This window comes from Centruroides sculpturatus, unplaced genomic scaffold, assembly GCF_000671375.1.
Source record: "Centruroides sculpturatus isolate CEXI.00-Female unplaced genomic scaffold, Cexi_2.0 scaffold925, whole genome shotgun sequence".
Taxonomy (NCBI): Eukaryota; Metazoa; Arthropoda; class Arachnida; order Scorpiones; family Buthidae; genus Centruroides; species Centruroides sculpturatus.
Window position 1 is genome coordinate 237,441 of NW_019385069.1, and position 22,073 is coordinate 259,513.

At 27.6% G+C, this 22,073-nt stretch overlaps 1 protein-coding gene across 1 annotated transcript in view; it reads right to left on the minus strand.

Moving 5' to 3' along the window:
• The window catches only part of LOC111634189 (RNA binding protein fox-1 homolog 2-like), a 300,266-nt gene that overhangs the window by 231,718 nt on the left and 46,475 nt on the right, over positions 1-22,073 (minus strand). The window lies entirely within an intron of this gene.

The window sequence follows — 22,073 nt, forward strand, 5'->3', positions numbered from 1 at the left end:
TATAATAATAAATTTAAGTTTAAATTAATTTAAAAAATATTTTAAAAATCTAAAATTTGCTAATAAAAAAATAGGATGATTCATAAGTTAGTTAACCTAGTTAACTGAGTTTTTAATTTGATTAATTTACTTTTAGGTCATCGTATAATTTTTTATGATAATAATAATAATATTTTAATTAAAATTAAATTTAAAATTTGATTATTCGAATTAATACATTATATTTTAAAGTTTTGTTCATCGAATTTTTATCGTTTCGGTAGTTAAGATGCTCGAAATAACAAACGACATCCTTCAGATTTTATAATTAACTTCCTAAAAAAATTATATTTTAAAACTACTTTTTTAAAATTAATTTTTACTTTATAATTAATGTAATTTCTAATTATTATATTTGATTTAAAACTTATTCAAAGAATACGAAGTGGATAAAATGTACCATCCGTTACAACATCCAAATGGAAAATTAATAGAAAAAATAATAATAATTTTCTCAAATATTTTACAAATTAATTAAAGATGTGTTTTTAGAGATATAAAATATTTGATAACAGGTCCATAAAAGAACATCAGTCTCAATACACAGATTTACTCGATAAACAATAGGTTTCTTGGTCATTCCAAGACACTTTCAGAATGACCATTTAAAATTATTCTCCCTATTCTCACCAATTGATGGACACAGAATAGAGAAAAACCAGTTTTACTGTATTCCCAAGACACCATTAAACCTTCAGTTAGAAGAACACAAGAAAATTGTGTGTTCCTCTATTCAATTTTGAAAAAATATCCCCTAAATAACAGAGAAGAATCAAATCTCCATCCAAAATTTTCATTTTTGTATAAGATAGAGAGACTTGGAGGAAATTAATTGAAATCTGTCTTGCCTTTTACCTTTGTATTGTTTCTCTATTCGGTTATGAAATGAATAAATAAATAATAAAAACTAACTCAAAAGTCATCTAACAGGGTTTAAAAGTCATTAAATAGTTAAATAAGACAGCAATTTAGGATGGTTAATTAATTTTCGGGCCACTTTGTAATTTATTCTTTTTCTTTTTAAATAAACTTTTATTATAAATAGTAAAAAGTATTGTAATCTTGGATATAATTTATTTTATTTTAAATAAATATTCTTTAAAAATTACGTGTGCTTAACATATTTTTATCGTTATCTTCGACTTGTTTAGAATGAAAATGTTGCAGACTGAATCTGTCCTTAGTAATAAGTGGAAAACATAATTAGTTACATTATTAATAAAAATTTATCTTTCATCTGCAATATGTTCCATTCAACTTCAACATCTTACAACCGAGTGCCTTATTTTTAGAAGCAGATCGAATGATAAAGCACTTTATTTTGCTTCGTGTTTACAGAAATTATGAAGTCTTTTTAAGAAATTTAATCTTAAAAGTGTTTATTTTTCGATATTTTGGAGTAAAATAATCTACTAAAATTGTTTTTTAGAAGAAATTTAACTCTAACTCTCTTATCTTTACTCTCGAATTGTTTGTAATTCTAAGATTCTTGTTTTCTACTCTTCGTTTTTGCTGATTTCTCAGCTTATTAATTAACTTTTTATCAACTATTTAACGCTGTTTATTAATTATAATTAAAGTAGTCAAGAGTTTTGGATTTATATTTTGATTATTTAAGTATTAATTTATAATTAAAGTGATAAAAAAGTTTTATTTTTACTTTCCTGGATGTTATATATATATAAGAGAGAAAGTATGGCCATAGGTCAAAAATGACCCCCCAGATTTTTATATTTTTGGACTCAGGACACCTTGAAACGTCGAGAAATGCAAAAACAATTGGAGTTTTTTCTGTGTGTGTGGATGTTAGTGTGTGAAGAGCACGATTTTTTCATCCTCTTTGAAGCTTAATAACTCTTTGTGTTTTTTGTCGAAAATTTCTGAAATTTTATAGGGAGGTTTGTGTATTAGGGTCATCGAAGATATTAAATTTTGGTGATTAAAGCTCGATAGGGTGGGAATATAAAGAGTGTCGTGTATATCTCGAGTAGGGTTGGACTTAATGACGATTTTATTTGTTATTAGTATTTATACATTTTATAAAACCCATCCCTATTCTGAAAATNGGTCTAGACCGGAAGTTCGTATATAGTTAATTGGGACTTCCTCCCCTAATCTTTCCATATCTATTCTCGACTTTCATCTGTCTAACACCGTTCTCGAGCTTACGGAAAAACAGAGACAGACAGACAGACGGCAATGGAAATTTATAGGCCTACAATTTTTTCAAATTGCAGTCCGAAAAGTAAACGTAATAAAGCCTTCTATTGTTTTTCTAGTTAATTGTTACGCGAGTAAACAAATTCGTTTAAATTATAACACTACGCTGTATAACACAACATACGTAGTCTTGTGTTATTCTAAGTTACATTAACGCAGTAATAAATACTGCACTACTAATAGTGTAACAAAATAATCATGATAATATTTACTCAGTGAGATTACTGAAAATTTCAATTTTATTCTATTTTCGTATTAAAAAACTCGATTTCTAAACCCTATACGAAGTATAAAATTAAATGAAAATATGGTTTTTTTTGGTATAGAAAGTATATATATATTAATAAAATATTTATAAAGTCACTGACTTAAACTATAATTAGAACAGGAGAAGATAGAAAATGTGAAATATCTTGTGTATTGACTTAGTGGAGAGAGAAGGATGTGATCGAGAAGGGGTATCGAAGACAAAGCTTTCACAGCAAATTACTAATGGAGTCTTCTTGTATAAGAATGGAGTGTTTCAGATCCAATTTATGGCAAAGGCTCATCAAATTGCATCGTCAGGTAAGATAAAGAATCGTGTGATTCATGAATAAAATCCTCTTCTTTCATCACTTCTTTAATGTTACATTCTCCTTAATGTAAATAATAATTAATAATTAAAATTTTAATTAATACGTAATCTTTATTTATGTCGTTATTCGAAGAAAATTGAACACTTAAAAATTGATTTGTATGCTTTTTTTCGCCTCGTCAATATCCAGGAATGTCAAATGGATTTGTAATTTTGATAATAAACTTTTAAGTTCTTTCCTAACATTAAAAATGTAAATTCATTAAAATATGGATATAAAAATATTAATTCAAATATTAAACGTAAAGATTTTAGCTGTATACATTAAATAATTTAATCTATAAAACCATACAATGGTTTAGAATATATGCATTCACCATTTAATTATGTTTCTAAGTTAACCAAATTTTGGGCCACTTTGTATTATACATACCTTTTATTTTATTTTTCATTTTGGAACAGAAATTTATAAAGAAAAAAACACTTTCTGGCAAAGTTATTACTTGTAAAGTGATTAATTATTTTAGTTTATTTTTGAGATTTTAAGCTTGAATTTCATTACAATTTCATAACAAGTGAAAGCAATGTGAGTATCTCCCTAATGCAAGCATTTTAAGTTATTTTATTATTATTAAAAGTAAAATTAAAGTTTTATCGATAATTTTTAGAAAATTTGTTTATTTTACAAACATTTTTGAGGTCAAACAGCATATTATTAAGCTCAAATTAAAAAAAAAAAATGTTTGTGTCTTGCTAATTATACGAATATTTGAAAATTTCATTTAATTTTTTACCCAAAACGTTACGAATTTATTTATTTTTTTGTATAATTAATTATAATGAATCAAACGATTAAAATATTCATCATGAAAATAAGGAAATGTGGTTTAAAGTGTAATTCGTCGTCTCTATAGGATTACAAAAGACAAGACTCAAATTTAATAAACTTACACATAGAAATTAATGTTAATTATAATTAACGTTAATTTCTATGAGTAATTTATTATTACCAGCGTAAGAGTTAATGAATTTTAATTGTAATTTATTTTATTTATTTAATAAAAATTAGTTTAATATATAACACACTAATTTAAACTTAAATCGTTAACTAGGACATATCTATTATTAGGAATAGATAACTTAGAGTCTTTATTTATCACCCGAACACACACACGATATCTTTGTATTTCGGACCTGTTGGTCCCTCATCAGTAGATTTACCATTGGCATTCTAATTCCTGGGTTTTTAATCCTCGACAATCCAGGAATTAAAATGTCTGAAGTCAATACTGCAAATGGGGCTCTCTAATTCAAATTTGCTTGGGGTCTCGTGAATCTATAACGTGCCACTGTTATAGAATGTAAATTCTCATTTCTTTGCTGTTTTCTTTTTATCGATAGTGTCTTATCATGTCTGGAGAAATTCGTTTCAAAGCTCCAAAACAAAATAACATTATTGTTATGAATTCCACAAAGTATTATCTACACTTATAAGAGCTACGAGGAGTGATAACATTAAAACATTGTATTCCGTTCTTCTCTGAAGTATAATGAATTATTACGATGAATCATTAATTCCTACAAGGAAAAATTTAGTTTAAAAATTGTGTAGAAAGTCACAAATAAAAGATTTTTACAGCAAATATTTAAAAAGAAACAAACATACAATATATGCTCTCCACCTCAAATTAGTACTGTCTTGCCCCTGTACATCATACTTTTCCTGTTACAATAGAGTCGTGACGGTCATCTATCTAACGCCTTTCGAGTAAAAAATTTTGAATCGAATTAACGTGGCTTCCGGTCTAGACCGGAAGTTCGTATATAGTTAATTGGGACTTCCTCCCCTAATCTTTCCATATCTATTCTCGACTTTCATCTGTCTAACACCGTTCTCGAGCTTACGGAAAAACAGAGACAGACAGACAGACGGCAATGGAAATTTATAGGCCTACAATTTTTTCAAATTGCAGTCCGAAAAGTAAACGTAATAAAGCCTTCTATTGTTTTTCTAGTTAATTGTTACGCGAGTAAACAAATTCGTTTAAATTATAACACTACGCTGTATAACACAACATACGTAGTCTTGTGTTATTCTAAGTTACATTAACGCAGTAATAAATACTGCACTACTAATAGTGTAACAAAATAATCATGATAATATTTACTCAGTGAGATTACTGAAAATTTCAATTTTATTCTTCTATTTTCGTATTAAAAAACTCGATTTCTAAACCCTATACGAAGTATAAAATTAAATGAAAATATGGTTTTTTTTGGTATAGAAACACGAAATTTCCGAATATTTAATTAAATTTTTTTTTCATATTATTGTTTTAAACAATTATTTATACAATGCTTAGTCTGATACTTTTATTTTGAAATTAAATTTCAAAACAATTAAGCTACATAAAAATATGATATAAGTAAATACTTTGTATGCAAATTTATGCATAACTCTTCAAGCTGTTGCTCGAGGAGTTAACTAAATGCTTCCAGTTAATGTCTATGTTTGAATAACTAATAGTAGATTTATATACTGTATATTAACGACGACATATTTAATATACTTAATTATGTAAATTAAGCTTGTCTTATGCAATAAATCGTCAATGGAATATATAAATTGTGTTACACGCTTTACATTCAATACTTAATAATAATAATAATAATAATATTATTATTATTAATGATTAACAGCATTTAAAAGCGACTTTGTGTTATATCCAAACGATAATATAACGTTGCAAAATCGCCGGTAAAGTTGGAATAAAGATGATAAATTAAGTATATAAGTCTTATAAATTATTGGGATGCAATTTGAAAAAACTCTAGGACCTATAAATTCCCACTCTGTCCTTCCTTAATCTCGAGAATAGATAAAAGTCGTAGACCAGATATGGAAAGCTTAGGAGGCCCCAATTAACTGCATACGAACTTCCGGTCTAGATCGGAAGTCACGTGAATTCAATTAAAAAATTTACCCCCTCCCCCGAAAGAAGTTAGATAGATGACCGGCACGACTCTATTGTAACAGGAAAGTATGACGTACAGGGGCAAGCCACTACTAATTTAAGATGGAAAGCATATATTTTAAATTAAATAAATTAAAAATATGATTAATAATTGCAGCTTGGCATTGTGACGACGTCACAATAAAAGAATTACTCGTTATAAATATAATTTTTTTTTAAATTTATCTTTCGCAAAGGATCATTTGGCTCTAGTTTCCATTATTATTAAAGTGAAAAAATAAGTTTGCCATCATCTCTTCCGTTGCAGAAAAGTTCTTGAAAATGATCCACGTCACGTTCCCCTATAACGATGAACGTAATCACTCGATATAACATTACCCATTACATGTTATGGGATATTTGATGGTTCAACATTAATTTTCTTTGAAATTCGATGCACGAATCAAACACGTTCTCAATAGTTTTTTTTTCCCCAGGTAGTTAGTTCCATAAGCAGTGAGATAGATAGATCCAGCGATCAAAATATCGAGAAACGTGTCTATAAAAGGAAACTAATCATTGTATTCATCTCGGTTTTCAAACTATTCATCGATTACCAGCAGCTTTTGCTGTCATCCATCTTGTTGGAACTAAATTGTGAAAGACCATCGTTCTGGGTCGATAGAACTTTTTATATTTTTCATTTGTTTCACCAGTCGAAAAGCTTGATTTTATTGAAATTAATACCTTCCCATTTAAAATTTTTTCTTTCATAATATTGCTGCAATATAAAAAACTCTCCGGCTTATACCTATACTTAAAGAATCTTAATTCCTCCTGAGCATCGGGAGTTGGATAATCATGATATTAATGATAAGAGGAGCCAGAAAGATAAAAATGAATTAGTTTCTTGTCTGCAAGAGTTCAACAAATAATATACTTCTATAATATTTTATCTGTCAGATTTTGTGGAATCCCTTGATATCTGAGGGAGAATTGGGGGCATTCATTAATATACTCTGAAGTATGACATTTTATTCCAATGTATGATCATGGCTGAGGAATTAAGTTATATTTTTGAACTGAATTTTTCTGATAATGCGACTGTTAAAAAGAATTAAATTTTGAGAAAAGTGAAAATGATTCTTCTCTATTGAATAATATACTCTAAAAAATGTATGCACATTTATTAATCATTTAGTTTAATTTTCTTTAGTTTAGGTAAATTTTCGATCAGTACTGTCAATTTAGTTTCTAAAGAGTGAGTGGAAAGTAACTAGTCATTAAAATATTGCTATAATTTTTGTAATAATAATGAAATCATAATAAACTTTATGTGTACATGTACATCCGTCAAAGGAATTTTATAATTCCTTATTGATGGTGTGGATACTTATTGAAAAAGGCTACACGTGCAGTGGCATAGGAGATGGCCGATCGCTTGTCTGTTTGGGAGTGAACACAGATTGATGCACGCTATGAGGTTTACAAGTCAGTGGTTGTTGTGTAGAGATAGCGGTGCACGATGAAGGGACATCATGCCACAGTTTCCATTCGAAAACAATCGAGAATTGCCATTTGGAGCTAAAATGACTACAGGTTTTGTTGCGGACACACAGAGATGTATCATCCATCCACATCACAATCCGAGGAAAACGTGTCGTCGGTGGATGGTACTGGTAGACATATTAAGTTTTGAGAAATGCATTCATATTTCCACTTAATATAGTATACGCCATATAACATTTATCGTCGTTGCATTAGAAATATAGAAATTATAGCAATTTCTCAAGGCCTAGTTACATTCAACCCATCCCGACAATGTAACTTGCTTTATTATCTTTTGGAATTAGCTTTTAAAACGTAAAAAGATAGAAATATAAAAAGATAAATAAAGTAATTTAATATAGGAAAGTAATTAGAGGAATATTGAGGTAATTATTTCTTTATATTATCAGGAAATGATATCATTTTCGCAAAGTTTTGATAATATTTTCTAAAAAAACAATCTACAGATAAAACTTTAAAAAAAATTATTACCTGCAAAACAGATATAAACAATTTAGTTAATTGTTTTTAATCATTTTAATAAACAATGAAGTAAATAAAACAAAAATATGATCTTTTTAAACCAATAATAAAAGTTCTTCGATAATCCAAGTTTTGGGAGAGATGCCAAACCGTGTTGTTTGCCTCGATGACCAGAATTACATGCATTAATATTACTTTATATTAAAGAATAAAAATACAAATTCATGTATTTCTAATTTATAAAATTAAGAATAAAAAATAATAATAAATGTATTGTCGAATTTTCCAATTAGCGAGTAACTTACATAACTTTACCAAATTACTTAGTGACGTATCAACTGCATCATCAAGATTCAAAACTGGATTGTAAGAAGCTGGTAATTTTATGTACAAAAATATTTTAGACGCAATTTGAAAAAATTATAGACCTATAAATACACTATCGTACGCTGTCTGTCCTACCTCATTCTCGAGAATTGTGTTAGATAGATGAAAGTCGGAAGCAGATATGGAAACCGTAGGGGAGGAGGCCCGGATTAAGTGTATATAAACTTCCAATATACACTGGATGTCGTGTGATTTCAATTTAAAATTTACCCTAAACAGAGTTACATACACGATCGGTATGACTCTATTGTTATCGGGGAAAGTCTGATGTACAGGGGCAAGACACTGTTAATTTGAGATGGAGAGCGTATATTTTAAATTAAATTAATTAAAAATATAATTATAACGTTTTTCTAGTACATAGTCTTAAGGAATTTTGTATAATATCCCTCTTTGTATATCCGCGAATCATAAACATTTAATTAAATCTTTAATGTAATTTAGTGTAATTTCCTATTTGTAAAGAAAAAAAACAAAGCATCTCTTCTTGTAATTTCATAAGAGAATCCTTCAAAGATTTTTGGATATTTTTTTTAATTAATTTTTTACGTAAATGCTTTTAAAATAATTCAAAAATATTCATTTATTCGAAATTTGTAAATAAAATAATTACATTTATAAATTTATTTTTCTTTTTTATTATTTTAGAATAGAAAATTTAGTGCGTCAAACACATTATTACATAAAAATTGAAGATGACAAAATTATGAAATTTCTATTATATAATAATGCAAATCAATAACAAAAACAATTTAAACAATTTCAATTTATCAAAGAATATCGAGAATATTTTACACGAATTTATTAAAATTCTTAATTACAATTAACAAGTAAGCTTGTTTATCATCATTTAAGAATGCCAAGTTCTTAGTGTGAGGAAGAAAAGAATCTTCTCCCTTAAGTTCTTAATACAAAGATCATTTGAAACAACTTTAAAGACATTTAAAGTTGTTTCAAATTTTTAAATTCAAATTTAAAACTATTTTTCTCATAAAGGGAATCTCTACGTATTTTATACAATTGATTCCTTGTGAGAAGAGATTTTCAGAAAATCTCTTCTCACAAAGAAAATAGGAAAAGTGCCGAGTATCGTGTCGAATTGATGAAAAAAGAAACTGCAACAAAATGATTTTTGACTTAAAACTGCATTATTATTTATCGATTCGTAAGAAATAATATGAATCAATTCAATACTTTACAGTGATGTTGAATAACGCAAGAGAAAGATAAATAAAAAAATCTACAAAATTTCATTACAAGTCTTTCGCGATTTTTTTATACCTTTTTGGAAATGTGTAAGTCTTACAATCTGTAAACGATAATGCCAAACGTTTTAAATGCTTTTAATTTAAAAAAAATCATTATTTGCTCGCCAATCCCTCATTGTGCTGCAATTTTCAAGTGTCGCAGACCCGTACAGTCCCACAGACGAGTGTGACTGTATGGGTCTGAAACACTTGAGAATTCGTATACAGTTGCCATCTTTTAATTAAAAGATAGTAAAAATGCGCAGCCCGTCATTGTGATGATGTCACAATAAATAATTCCTCGTTACGGATTATTTCGTATTGAAAATTACCGCGTGAACCGCCTTCACAACATATAAATATATTTAATTTCTATAGATGTAAGACATAGAATTTAACATCTCCTATTTAAAAAAAGCGGTTTACACGTTAAAATTAGTGAGTCTTTCGTGATCTTAGAATTACAAACCAGACACCAGAACTAAGATTCAAGAAAGAAGTAATTATCACGTGACTATTTGAAAAACCCCTTATGGACTCGAAATACTTTAAGAAATGCGCTAATTCTCAAAATTTAATAAAAGTGTACGGGAAAAAGGATTAGAAAATAAAGGATTTATTGTGAAATATTAATAATAATTCATTTTTCAATACGTTTCCACGAGAATAGAATAGTTCGGAAGATATTAAGGAGAGGCCATATCTCGCGAACCAATGGTCCGATTTTCATGAAAATTTCTATAAACATTTCGCCGTAATGCTCAAACCTCCCTGCAAAATTTCAGAAAATTTCGAGGAAAGGTACAGGAATTTTTAAGCTTTAAAATGGATGAACAAAATCGTACTCAAACGCACACACACACACACACTAATATCCAGACATACAGAAAAACTCCCAACCTTTTGCATTTCTGGACTTTTCAAGGTCCGCGAATCCAAAATGTAAGAATATTGGGGGGATTCATGTTTTGACCGATCGCTATACTTTCCTCTGCTATGTAGCAGCCGGAAAAGTACTGAAGTATGTAATAGGTCTATACATTATAAAAATTAAATTAGAATTAATTTAATAAAGAAATATAATATTCTAAACATCCTCATCCGAAAGTGACAAAAAATATCTAAACATAAGATTTAAAAAAAAAAATGATCCCGCAATTAAATCAAGAAAAATTTATTCGTAATTTAGATTTTAATATTTATAATTAAATTATTTTTATTAAAACTTTGCATTTTAATTGATTTAATTTATCCAAAGTAAGCGGAACTTTATAATTAAAAAGAATGAAATTTGAATAAATTCACGTATTAACTTGTAAGAAAGAAAAACACGAATTTTTACACCGGAAATATACGAATTAAAAAGTATATTTAAAAAAAAAACTTTGACGTTTTAATCACTACAAAGTGAATAATAAATTAAACAGAGTAAATTTTCGAATCGGGAAAACAATAATAAAAATTTGGATAATGCGATTTGCAAGTTAAAACTTCAAAATAGAAAATTACCGATTTATATACTTAAGAATTAAATACAATTAAAGAACATATAGATTAAAAATAAAGGCAATTTAATGAATTCGAGTAGCGACTTTGATTTAAATATAATTTGAAAGTGAATAATAAATTAAACAGAGTAAATTTTCGAATCGGGAAAACAATAATAAAAATTTGGATAATGCGATTTGCAAGTTAAAACTTCAAAATAGAAAATTACCGATTTATATACTTAAGAATTAAATACAATTAAAGGACATATAGATTAAAAATAAAGGCAATTTAATGAATTCGAGTAGCGACTTTGATTTAAATATAATTTGATAGCCAATTGCAAACGAAATATTTCAACTCTTGGCATCGGCATCAATTAAGAAAACTCAAAAAGAAGAAAGTCTGTCTGAAAATTCATTATATAAAATGAAAGGGATGACACTCATTTCCAATGACTTTCATCTCATAGATTTAATCCTTGTAATTTGCAATATTTTAAATAAAACTTAAGTTTTTGTTTTTTATTAACCTCTTGAATATTTTAATTACCAAAATAATTATTCTGCTCATTCGGGAAGATTCTTCAAATTCTTTCGTTTCTAAGTACGTGTCGTGGAAGTTTCTTAATGTTATCATTGCCAATCTTATGCCAATTTAGAACTGCCCAAATGATGGATCCGGTATCCTCTCTTCTATATCGAGAAAACGTATACTGTTACCTCAGCCCCTATTGGAAATAGAGCAACAATGTCAATTAAACAGTTATAAAGGATGACATTATTGCCGTAGTCCTTATCTTTTCGGTTCTTGGGAGGTCGCTGTATTGTTACATCGTGGCTAACTCAGTTTCGTCTTAGTGTATATTGGCGTAAGATGAGAGATGGTGTATAGCGTGGATTATACAATCCGGTTATTTTGTTTTCCTTATTAATCGATTAAATTGATGATCTAAGAGATTAACTACTTATTAAGGATTAAGTTGTATTCTATTGAACTCATTCATTCCACAGAATTCGATTTAATAAATAATGCTTTCGTGCAAAAGATACTAAATCTTCGTGATTGCACCCAACAATCTCTCTCTAAACCTAATTTACGTGTTACTTTCGATTGTCTTAGAAACAGACAATTAATTGCAATTACAAACACACGTTCTTCTAATTTCGTTGGAATTCGGTTAATAATCGATAAATTCTTATCTCGAACTACACGAAATAATGAATTTGAGAAGAAGAACTTCACAATATAAAGTATTTCTCAACCGTTAAGATTGATTGATTGAGTGATTAATTAAAACCAGGGTACAAACAAACAATAATTTTATCGCCTCCGTGTTTTAAAAACTTGGTTCTAAAACATTTATTTGCTTTAAATAAATTAATAAAAAAAAACATAAGTTAACGTGCGAAAAGTTTTAATCATATTCTTAATTTATTTATATGCTTTCCACCTTAAATTAGTAGTGTCTTGCCCCTGTACATCATACTTTCCCTGGTAACAGCAGGGTCGTGCCGGTCATTTATGTAACTCCGTTCAAGAGGAAATTTATGAATTGAAATCATAAAATCATTGCGTATAGTTAATTGGAACTTCCTGTCCATAAGCTTACTACATTTAGTCTTGCCTTTCATTTATCTAATATTTTTCTGAAGATTAAAAGACAGACAGTGGAAATTTATAGGTCTATAATTTTTTCAAATTGCAGCCAAATTTATTAATGGTTGCCTTTTATTGTTTGTTTGTTTTTTTCACTGGAATGGCAGTGTAAATATTTTTAGTTTTACTGATCTTGATACGGTTAAGTGTTGGCAGTGCCACGACAATGTTAGATGTAAAACATTCTTTTGCAATTAATTATAAAGCTTTTAGTGCGTTAGTTGTGATAAAGTCAACAAATTATTGTATATTTTCAAACTATTGATGTTTGCAGCAATATCAGTACTAAGTGCTACATATAAACTCGACAAGAGGAAAGGAGAAAATTTGGAAAGTTCATGTTTAATATTTACGATAAGTTCGAATTTATAAATATATCAATTTAAGTGATAAAATCTCTCGTCATATCGAAGTTGTAACTGCATTCAAAATACGAGAACATTTAAATTTTCCTTTTGGATTAGGTATAAGATCGCGTCGAGATTCGTAAGAAAATTGACTGTTGATCCTCCGAGGGATTGTCTTCAGTGTTTAAAATTTATTGTTTATTTAATCGCATCTTCAATAATGTTCGAAATGTTTTTATCTTTATTTAAAATGTGTTTTACTTGGAATAATGCAATATATATTTTTCCTGATGAGTATAAGAATGGTCTAAAAGTGTTCTATCTTGTCTGTCTCAAACGTTATCTTAAAATTCACCAATTATTTTTTTTTAGAACAGTTCAGTATAGGGATGCTCAACTTTTTGAAGCCACTTTTTGATGAGGTTTTTGCTCGTCACCCCTACTGTTCTGTCTCTTTTCTTATTTATATTCTCCCTCTTAAATTCCCAACCTCTTATCTGCGCGGAAGAAGATTCTCATCGATTATTGCCATCAAATAAAATTCTTTGTTTGATCGCAAAATGTGATAAAGTGAAAGGATCCATATTGTTTAAGCAGATAAAATGGAATTAAAGGTCGGTTCGCACTTTCTGACAATGGATTGAATTGATGGAATAACGGATAATCTTCCAAAGAAGAGTGCCACCCGACTTTCTATGGAAAACTTGCCCCCATCTAAGTATTAGATACATTAAGAAAACCCGAAAACTCCACGTGTCCAGTTAGCTGGAGGCGCAAACCAGTGTCTAGCACTTTTATACAGTGAGTCGTGAGGATGGAAGCGAGAAGAAAGTGTTGCTGTTCTCGTTTCTGTTATTTTCTTCTCACAAAGGTTTATACTTTGAAAGAACATACGCATTGGCGTTACTCTTGGTTTAAAATACGATGGTTTTATGCCATTTTAAAACTTTCGTCGAAGCCATATGTTATTCGCGAAAAGCTTTTCAATAGGAGAATACACGCTTTTAATAAATTAGAGAGGAAAGGAAACGAAAAGTAATACAATTCGATTTTAAAAAATTAGAGAAACTAATTCTAAATAAATATTCGATACTTTATGTAAATGTTAAATTAATATTTACTCAAATTTTCGATTTTTATTACCTTTTCTACATATCAAGAGAGCGAATATCGCTAGTAATGTCGCGATATACTCGCGGGTAATACGCAAATATCTCTCGATAAACCAGCTTATTGTAGTTTTCTTTACTATTTTCTATTCTCAGCCAGCAGTGTAAGCCCGACCTTTAATTTAAAAAAAATAATTTATAAGTTGTTAGATGACAATAAAGATATAAAAAGATGCAAAATCCTTCGGATTTTCTTGCAAAAATACGAAAACTGAAAGGTAATTTCAATTTAATTTCGCAGTTTTATTATCATTTTTGCCGAAAAATCTAAATCTTTGAAGTTTTCTTTCAATAACTATATTAAAATATGATGTGAACAGATTTTTTAAAAATGTATATATTAGATATTATTCTATACAAAATGTATATCAATGCGTAATTTGCGTAAATTGAATTACCTCTTTCGTTGCGGATTATTAAGAAAATCGATAGAATTATCATTGCATGGAAATATTTTTCAATCTAAATACATTTTACTTTCCTGGCTCCGTTATATATAAAAGGGGGAAAGTATGGAAATCTGTTAAAAAATGACCCCCAAGATTTTTACATTTTTGGACTTAGGACACGTTGAAACGTGGAGAAATACAAAAATTCCGGGATTTTTCTCTATGTATGAATGTTAGTGTGGGGGAGGGACACGATTTTATTTATCCAAGCTTAATAACTCTCGTGTATTTTGTCAAAAATTTCTGAAATTTTGCGGAGAATTTTGTACATTAGAGGGATCAATGCTGTTAAATTTTGGTGGTTAAAGATCGAGGGGTGATGAGATAAAGAGATCGCTTGTCCTATCTCCAGTAGAGTCGGACTTAATGATCATTTTACTGGGTATTAGCATTTACAACTTTTTATAAACCCTCAAAATATATCTAATGTTTTTTAATAAGATATCTCGGCCATTTTTAACTTACGCCCATTCATTTACCACACTTGGAATGATTCAAAATATTACAAAAGCGGTTACTTAAGAGTAGAAAACTTTATAATAACCCACGTCGTTTATTCGATTTAGAGTTACGTGTTAACATCGAACTGTCACACGCGTACACAGACACGCACACGATTTCGAAATTTATAAAATGTCCTCCCATCTTAAACGTGTGCCTTCACATAAATCGCGTATTTCTTCGTAAAAAAAATCAAAGGAAAAATAATATAACGACAATAAAAATGTAAAATTATATTGCAAATAGATCTTATTTTATATCATAGATTTTTTTTGGTTTGGTAATGAAGTTTAAATTTATTTAAATAAAGGGAGGCCCAAAAGTTAGTTAACCGTGTCACCACGTTTATGAATTTCGATAGTAAACTGAATGGAAGCGTGATAAATAACACGATTAAATATTTAATTAAGTTAGTAATTTAATCTATATACCGGTTAACCGATTTTTGGACCACCCTGTGCGTGTTTGCAGATACATAAAGACTATATTCTTCACTGCTTTGTTAATAAATAATAATAATAAAATAAAATTACAAAAAAAACACTGGAACGTTTAAAAAAAAAATCAGCGCGAAGTAATTGTGACGTCACAACTGGTAGTCCCCTTATTGGAGAAGGGAGTGAGACGTTCCCGTTTGCTATTGGCCATTTACGAAAGACATCCTTTCATTTATGGTGACGTTTGTGGTCTGTTGTGTGCCACAAGCGAACGTCACAGTACCGTCGACAGGATCTGTTTCCGATCGTTTATTGCTTTACTTCTGGTTTATCAAGTAAGTGGATTAATTACGTGACACANTAAAACGAGATAAAACGAATAAATATTTAATATGTTATTTCACTTTATTAATTAAGAATTACCTCCCTTTTATATGAGTATTTAAATTAATTTTCTAATATATGCAAATTCATAAATAAAGAACAAAATTTTTGATAAAATATATTGATGCCTGCCTGCAATTTTAATGTTAAATATTAAATTAGATAATTTTTTTAGCTAATTCTTCGCCATTTTAAATCTTTCAAATGACTTTTTTAAATTAACTTGATGAGTTTTTTTTTTCTAAACGAGAAAATCTAAATTGATTCCAGGAAATTCGTCCTATTTTATAGAAAATTAAAAGAAAGAAAAGAACAATATTCATCCCTTTAACTCCTTTTATTTACTTATAGATGAAAAAAATAATGAATTAATAATAATAATAGGATAATTATGATAATTGTACACTAGTATTATCATCTTATAGGCTTCAATATGTTTAACTTCTCTCGATAAAGTCCTCCTACACTTCTCCATCTTCCTCCTCCTCCTCTCCACAGGTTTGATAAAGGATGATAAGGAAGATAGTCAGTGTTAACTTAATACTTAGTATAATATAACCAAATGTACATATAAATCTACAATAATTAAATAGGAGAATTGTGACGAATTGGAAATTTTTTCCAGTCACGTTTATTTTTGAAGGATGAGACAAGAAAATGTGGTCAAATTTATTTATAATTTCTCGTAGAATTATAAAATTTAAATATAGTAAAATTCCTTTTTTACTGTTTTGACTAGTTTCTATTTCTGTAAGTAGCCTAAATAAATAAATCAATAAAATCAATTTTCGAGTGTACATCGACTTATCGATTAAACTGATAATAATTATCGATTTTTATCGTTTTTCTTTCAACTTAATCCTTTTTACATTTAAGATTTCTTTAAAAATTATATTCTTGTTTAATTCTATATGATAAACACGATTAATTTTATCGCTTTTCAGCAAGTTTTTTGAATTAAAAAACATTTAAAACAATAAATCTGTTGATAAATCCAAGTTAAATTGTCATTTAAAGTGTTTAGATATTTTATGTTTTGTCCGTTCGTATGTCGGTCCGCAAAATTTCCTAGAAACTAGTAAAATTGATGGACAGTTTAGGGGAGAACTCATTTACATGTAACAATAATTAAAAACAATTATAAATATCATTAAAATGGAATAAACTTCCTCCAATAAAATACACAAAAAAATTATTATCTTTTATAAATATTAAAGTGAATTTTATTTTTATTATTATTTTTTTTATTTTAGATTAAAATATTAAATTTTATAAACGAAAATGATTTATGTTTTGATTTATAAAATTCATGTTTTATTAATACTCGAAGAATTTTAAATATTTCAAGAATTAATATTAAATATTTATACTCTAATAAAAGAAAAAAATAATTAATAAATTAAAATATGTTCTTAATTAAAACTCCAACAGCGAATTCATTTAAAGAANGATAACAAAAATATGTTCTTAATTAAAACTCCAACAGCGAATTCATTTAAAGAATTTTAGAAATATATTTGATCAGGGAATGATTATTCATACCAATTCATTGCATTGTGAATATTGATTTACCATTTAATGATTTAGAAAATTCATTAAAATTTATTTAAAAAAAGTAAGTAAATAATCATTTAAATTTTCGAAAAAATTAATATTTTTTTTAAATATTTATTTTGTATCATTGTATAAACAGTTAATTCATCCAGTGTACAAGTATGCTCACAGTAAAGTGTATAAGAGAGGCCTCAATTGATGGTAATATTAAACTTTCCCTCTCGAGAGTACCAAGAGGCCTCCTTGTTACCTCTTCCTTCAAATTTAACGAAATTAGGATAAGAAATTTTGAATTTTTCACAAATTTTCAGTACTCTAAACACGAGCCTACTGAAGATATTACCTTATATTAGCGATATAATAAGGTGTAATAACTTTCTTCAAGATAAGTATTTATCTATAGATTCCTTTATACTGTGTAATATTATGGAATAGAATAGAATCGAGAGCCTTTTCCTTATTACTTCAGTTGTCTTGACTACAGCATCCATGGTTACCATCGAGACTTCATTAATGGAGACTTACACAAGTAAGAATAGATGTTGTAATTTCTTCTTTGTGGATTTATAATGCAAATATAAAATATACAGAAATGAACAAACTCTTTACATATGTAATACTTTAAAGATATTGATAAAAGTTATATTTCTATATTAGTAAATAATTTAACTTGAGGTAAATTCAGGATAAAGAACAAAAATTGGATTTTTACAATTGATTTTCCTCATGAGATTCTCATCGACTGAGTTAAGATTAACGTATTTTTATCCATTTCTCTAGGGATACTTTAGTTGATTCGGTTATTTCAACATCCCTCCAGCTATAAGAATCGAGCAGAAATCACACTTCAATCATTTTATCTACTGGATTTCGAGGTAAATTAATTCCAAGTCCCTGCTAACTTCGAAATATAATTAATATTTTTAGTATAAAAGTTCATTTTAAAAACTTTTCTAACAATTTCTCGAATATTATAGTCGAATTTTCAATTTAAAATTTCAAATTCATGAAAAAAAAAATGGTATACTTTATATTCGAATAGAACTGATTGAAGATAAGAAAGAGCTTATATAATTAGGATGAGAAGTAATCCTCATCCTCATCTTTAAAAGCTTAAGAAGATTAATTAGCATCCTCTAATGAAAAATTGAGATAAAGAAGAGCATTATCCATTATCCTTTATCCCAATTCTTTGTTAGAGGATGCTGATTAAAGAGATTTCTCTGAAGGGATTTTATAGAGGGAGGCTCATCTATATAAAGGATAAATAAGAAAAAAATATGATTGAGTTTGAAAATATCGTAAAAATAAAATTAGATTTTAATGTTTACGAGTTATAATACTATAAATTTGGTTGTTATAGTTTGCGAATGTAATTATAGTTGCTGTATCAACTGACTTTTACTAGATGAAGATAACAAAAGAACTGTTAGTGATATAGTCTAGGGTTGGAAATGAGTTATTGGCAGTTTTAACAGCTTTGATAGTAATTATACGAAGCTAGCAAACGACGTTTCTAAACTATATATTTAGCTATAAAACTTTCAGAAGGAATAAATCTATTTAATTTAAAACTTTAACATATAAATATATACAACAGTAACAACAACAACAATATTAACTTAATTAAAGAGAAACAATTTTTAGCCACGTGTCGGTAATTAAGTTTAATTAAGCAATTATTAGTTAAGCAATTTATACGTATGACAATCTTTTATGTATTAACGAATTCTTTATAAATATAATTAAAATTATGTAGAATTTTTCGTCTTTATTGACAATTATAAAAGGATAAACACGATTAATTTTATCGCTTTTCAGCAAGTTTTTTGAATTAAAAAACATTTAAAACAATAAATCTGTTGATAAATCCAAGTTAAATTGTCATTTAAAGTGTTTAGATATTTTATGTTTTGTCCGTTCGTATGTCGGTCCGCAAAATTTCCTAGAAACTAGTAAAATTGATGGACAGTTTAGGGGAGAACTCATTTACATGTAACAATAATTAAAAACAATTATAAATATCATTAAAATGGAATAAACTTCCTCCAATAAAATACACAAAAAAATTATTATCTTTTNATATATTTTATTTTGCTTTATTTTATCAAGGAAAAGTAATTATAGAGATGTGTCGAGCGAGTGCTTACAAGAACGATAGTCGAAGGACTTACGTAATAATTTTGACAAAAAATCAAATTTTCTTGGATAATTTTCGAAACTTTTTTCTACAAAACAAATAACCCGTCAAGAAATAATCATTTTTAAACTAATTTATTAAGCTATTTACATCGAAAAGTACAATGCAAAAAAGATAAAAGTAAGAAAAAATCATTGCTTTTATCGAGAGAAAAAGTAGAAATTTCGTCTGTAAACATGATCTATCAAGTGTTATAATATTTTTTACTCCGTTACATCCAACTTAGAAATGATATAGTTCCAATTTACTGCACGCAAAAGTTGTAACAGCACGCACTAAACTCATCACGAAAGAGATCTTACAATATTACAAAAATTACAAAAGAATATCCTTCAATTGTTGCTATTATGATAATCTGTCGTATGTTGTAAGAATCATAATTATTTTAAGTGTCACTCTATACCTCAGTTACTTAAAGTAATCGTTAGTTTGATGGGGAAGGGGGGTTATCTGTGATACTAGTTACGCCACTACTACTTATATTAATGGTTTCTGTGTTGCTAATACATTATTCAATCAATATTTCGGTAAGAATTTTAGAAAGAAATCTTATAACTGACACGGGTTGCGGCTCCTCCAATTTATTATTGATGTATGAAGCCGAACATAAATCCTGTGGTGTGAGTAATCTGCGTAATCTGTAACTAGACAATACTTTCTAACGATTTAATTCATCAAGTTATCAAAGGATAATGAATTACCGATATTCGTTATACTATAATAATGCTTAGGCCTTACAGGTACTGGTAATTCATTTTCCTCGTATACAAACAGCGTATTATTTGTATAGAAACCAATAAGAAACCACCCCTTAACGCAATGATTCTCGACCTTTAAGAGCTGGTGACACATCAAAGATACTCTTCTATCGTAGAATGATATTGAAAATCTGAATTTTTATATACAAAATATATTAATATTCGTGATGTATATGACGTGCTTAATACACTTACAAGTATCTCAAATGCATAAATTCCAGCTTAATATATTTGAAATTTTTATAATTAAATTAATGAGTAATCTAAAAAGAAATTTGTGTAAAAGTAAGACAGATTAATTGTTTTTATTTTGTAATTAGCGCTTTATAAATCCTTATTTTCTAGATATTTTTTTCTCTTTTTCTGCCATTTTCTGCAAGCAATTAAAAGAGATTACGATTTGACAGACAGTTTTAATTATGCTCCTTTTTTTACATTATTGTTATTATTTATTATTCATTACTTTAACAACATAATTAATTTTATTTTAAGAAAATTTTCGATTCTATAAATTTATAATGTTAAAGCATTTAATATGATGTAGATTTTCTTTTTATAAACATAATTTTTTACATTGTTTATATATAAATACATAAAAAACATCCATTCTATAAATAACATGTTTTGTGTTTACGAAATGTTTCTGATGATTGAGAATACAACTTTTATATCTATAAGAAAATAATATTACCTATAAGATGATTTAAGAGGAAGATAGAGTAAGATGATGTGTTAGAAAAGGTAAAGAAGCGCAAGAGGAATGTGATGCTAACTCATCTATCCGGAGTATTAGCAAATTAAAATTAACTTTAAAGTTGTAATTTAGGTCTACATTCTGTTATTAAAAAATAATTATTATTATAATTTTCTCCATTCCTAAAGTGTAACACATCATCATCATCAACGTACCACTTTTCCTCCTCTAATTTCCACTCGTGTATGTAAAGTTATCCTTTTATATACTTAATAAATAATTCATTGGTAGCATTAATTTATTATTTTTATAAATAATTAAATTTTTAATTTCGTATATAAAATTTAATTATATTTGTTAATAAAAGATTTTTATTAAAAAGGGATTTGATTAATTTACCAGAGAAATTATTAAAGTATAATTAATCAAATATATTCATAAAAAACAATACGTAAAATATTAAATTTAATTGAGTATGTGTATATATAAATATAATGTAAATGGATTTTAATCCTCATAAAAGCGAATTTAATCACGAAAGATTTTAATCTAATTAAATTCATTTAATTGTATCTAAAATTAAAATGATGTTTGGTCACTTTACTTTATTTTGACATTATTTTAAAAGTCGAAAACAATCGTAAAACTTTGATTAAATGAGATGATTCGCAGTTTAATCATTAGATTTATTAAAGAAAAATTCATTTTTAACGGCCTAATAATTAAATATTTAGTGATTTTTTAATGTTAAAAGGACCCATAACTTCTTTATATTAACTCATTTTTCTTCAACTTTTTGCCTGGAAAGTTAGGCAACTCGTTGCTTGACTTTTTACAATATAAAAGAATCATTCGCTTGCATTCCCACCCCAAAAAAGCCCAAATCTAATTGATGAATGATTTAATTAAAATCGATAAAACACGTTTTTAATCAAAATTTTGAGTGTTTTTAGTAATAAATTTAAAAAAAAACACTTT